Here is a 4049-nt window from a genome sequence, read left to right on the forward strand (position 1 = left end):
CTATATTCTTTTATTTATTCCTATTTTTATAATTTTTTTTTGTATTTTATTCACACATTTTTTTTCAACTATGATTGGTCAGCTCTTTTTAATAAAACAAATAAGCAATATTATTAATACTATTTCATTTACTCATGTTTGAAAAAATTTTAGTCAAGATTCTACTTGCAGAGTACAGAATTCACCCTCACAAAAGGAAGAGATATATTACCAATTATCTTACGGATTATTTCAACAATTTATTTGGTCTAATTTTTCAGGTGTCTAAGAGAAGGAGCAGTTCTTGTAAGAAGCAGTTATTATAAACTCTTTCTGGTAACTGTAAGATGAAACATTTATTTCTGTTTGGTCTAAAGATCTGGGAAACTAACTTTAGTCTATTTATTAATACTAATACTTGGAATGAAGCTAATACCATTTCCAATCATAACATCAGCAAAATATAACTGGATTCTTGTCAAGAACTTCTTTTAAGAAGAACGTGGTAGATGAACAAAAAATAAAAATTACAAAGTCTAATATTTTACTTACCTCTTTCTAACTTTGATTTTATTATTTATTAGGCAAAAAAGAACTAGTGTCCTCGAACTTTTTGTTCCAAAATCCACAGCTCATGACTTTTATTATTTAAAATTCTTGTTTGAACGCCAATCATCACAGCTACAATCCAACCAGCAGAATTTTTTAAGTAAAAAAAAAAAAAAAAAAAAAAAGACAAATTTTAAGAATATTTTCCTTAAGTGGGGTATGTGTATTTTATTTCTCTTATTCTAGAATTTACACCTATATTTCTGGGAAATATATGTTACTTTAGGCAATCAAGTGTTAGCTAGCACTCATTAATATTATTTCAAAGAAAGGAAAAACACATAACAGGGTAAGCAAAGGGAAGTCTCTGCCACAATTACCAAAATGAAGAGGATCTCATAATCTTTTAATTTGTTTAATTTAGTTTAATGCTAATTTTAGTTTTATTGTTACTGACCATATACTGACCTAATAAAATGGCTTTTTAAAAAAATCACATTTTACAACTTCTAAATGGAGTAAATTGATTGTTTTAGTGTCAAATGCTATGTACTACATTTTATGACAGTATGTATTATTTAGTAAATTGCTGTACTTTATTAATCAGCATCCTGCTACCTTAAAACAGCCTGACCTCACTTTATGTGATATAATTTGACTCAAGAAAATCATCTTTTGCTCTATTCCTTAGTTTTTCTGCCATTGGGAAACTGTATGATGAACGAAAATATCAATTTTTCAAGTGAAATTTTTAAAAGAAGATAAGTTTTAGTGATCAATCATTATAGCAGGTTGTCAGTTTAATATAATGGAATATTGTAGCAAATCATTGTAGAACATTTAACCTAAAATTTTCTTTAGCATTACTTCACACATTATCACCTACTAAAGTGTGTTTTAATGAAATGGCCCTGCTGAAGATGTCACTTCCATGAAGAGCAAAGGAACTACTTAAATTATTTTTCAAATATTTAGATTTATTCATTCATTTTTTAAATGTTTCTTATTTTAAAAAATGTTAGGAAATTGTCCTATTATTTATTATATGACTAATTGAATAACTATGAGATATGTATATACCAATTCTTCAGAATTTTATTGAGTCGTAGCCTCAGAAATGGTCCCTTTCTTGTTTAGAGTCTCTGCATTATATATTGATGAAAAAAGGTTAACTTTTTTTTTTAGCGCAAAAAAGGCATCTCTTAGTAAATGCATTACAGAGAAAAATAAATAATGGGTTGTCATATTGCTGCACAAGGAACTGTTGACATGATAGTAATGATTTTTTACTCTTATGATACATAGTTATTTAATGGTTTAAAAGACATTCTTAGGGGGAAAAAACAGCACTGCATAATAAAATAAAAAAGAATATATATCTCATCAATTCCAATGGGTACAAGTGAATCTATTTTCTCACCACTTAGTAATCACAAAATTAGTAGAATGAGTTGATAGGCTGAGATTCTGGTGCTAGTAAAAAAAAGTGTTTAAAATAAAAGTATGCTTCTTAAATAAAATGTGTAGAATTGATGTGTCTGTCAGACTTCAGTAGCCCTTAAGCTTTCAAATATTTGTGTTCAAATAAGAAGGAAGCAAAAGTATGTAAGAAGGACCTAGATAATTTTTTATGATTATAATAATCAGTGATGAGCTAGTAAAAAATTTCAGACCAATATTTTGTCATTCTCTGGTACTATAAAAAGACAACTCAAATAAAACTTGGAATTCTGTTCTGAATTTATACATCTAAGAATATATATCCCTGTGCTTCAGTTTTTTGACAGTGCTGTACTTAAGTAGATTTACTAAGGAGGTTGAAGTAACAAATCACTTTATCTTTAGAATTTGGATGAGTTCTGTATGAAATTGGCCTATAAAATGTCAAAATCAGTCACTGTGATTAATGAAAAAAGCAATGGAATAAACTGAGCATAATATTTTTTAAGTGAAATTTAGTTCAGAATATTTAAAGAAATTAATTATTCTGCCATATTATTGCTATTTTTATATTATCTCTTTCTGTATATGTTGACATGTATATATTCTCAGAATTATCTATGTGCAAGTATATATATATAAGAATTAAAATATATATAACAGTCAGAGTCAGCAAGAAATAGAGAACACATATAAAAGGAGTAATTGAAACATGTTTAATAAGAAGAATATTTATAAAAGTATAGGAAAGATTAATAAAAATCAATTGAGAATAGTGAAACACCCTGGTACAGCAAAAAGAAAAAGCCTGAAAGTTACATCAGTAGTTATCAGACACTGTGATTAACCCGTTTTTCATTATCCATAGCATATTTATTATTTTATCAATCTTATAATACAAATTATATAAATTCTAAATTGTTAACCCATAAAATTATGTAAAATAAACTTATTAAAGTTCAGTATTTGCTTACAGTTTTTTTAAGTCTGATGTTACGAAGTAAATATATTTTGTTCAAGACTATTTCCCAATAATTAAAGGTGGTTATTGATTTTAATTACAGATAGGTTCTTTTTTTTGTTGTTTATATTCCATTTTCAGTATTTCTGCACCCTTGGGGTGTGTGTGTATGTGTGTGTGTGTGTGTGTATGTGTGTGTGTGTGTGTGCGCGCGCGCGCGTGTGTGTTTGGGTGTGTCTGTGTTTGATTAGTGAAACATACTATGGTTCTCAAAGTCAAAATTATTGAGCAATTATATTCATAGAAGTATTTCCCCATACCTTTTACTTCTTCCCATCCTTCATCTATCTACCTCATTCCTACTTATTTTTGTATGTAACCAATTTCTTTGATTTCTTGTTTATCAACTTTGAGTTACTTTTTCAGAAATATGCAGACACTATGTTTTTCACTCCCTATTTTTTCTTACACAAAAAAGTAACATACTATACTCTTTAGCACTTTCATTTTTTAACTTAACAATATGTCTTGAAAATAACTTCAATTCATATAATTTTATAAATCTTACTCATTTTTGTTCGTTTATTTGCTTATAGCTGCATAATAAACTTCTACTTTTTTAAATAACTTTTCTATAGATTCTTCTTTTTTTCTTGAGAAAAAAATATATATCTTCTGTGAATAGTGAAGCTTTTTTTTCCACTATCAAATCTATATCTTATTGTTTCCCTACGCTAGAGTGACATTCAGAGCTTACAGTAAAATTGTTCATGGAGACAGTGAATGAGGGCACATTTGTTATGTTCAGAAGAGTTCATTCCCCTTTCACTAATACAAGATTGAGACACATTGTTTTTGACAAGGAAGAAAGGGTTTCTAGGTGTCTCTAGAAGGTCACAGTAGCAGAGAGAAAATTTCCAAGTTCTGAGTAATTATGGTTTTTTTTCATTCTTTATCACACTCTATTCTGGCTTCTACCCCCATGTTATACCAAAACTGATCTTCTTTAAGTTTACTGATGAGCACGCTTCATTCACACAACTATACTCTCAAGAAACGTTAAGTACTTCCATGACACCATCTCTCTTGATTTTCTTCCTGCACATTTGGCTCCTCTTTC

This window comes from Pteropus alecto, unplaced genomic scaffold (genome assembly GCF_000325575.1).
Source record: "Pteropus alecto unplaced genomic scaffold, ASM32557v1 scaffold72, whole genome shotgun sequence".
In the NCBI taxonomy this organism is placed as follows: domain Eukaryota; kingdom Metazoa; phylum Chordata; class Mammalia; order Chiroptera; family Pteropodidae; genus Pteropus; species Pteropus alecto.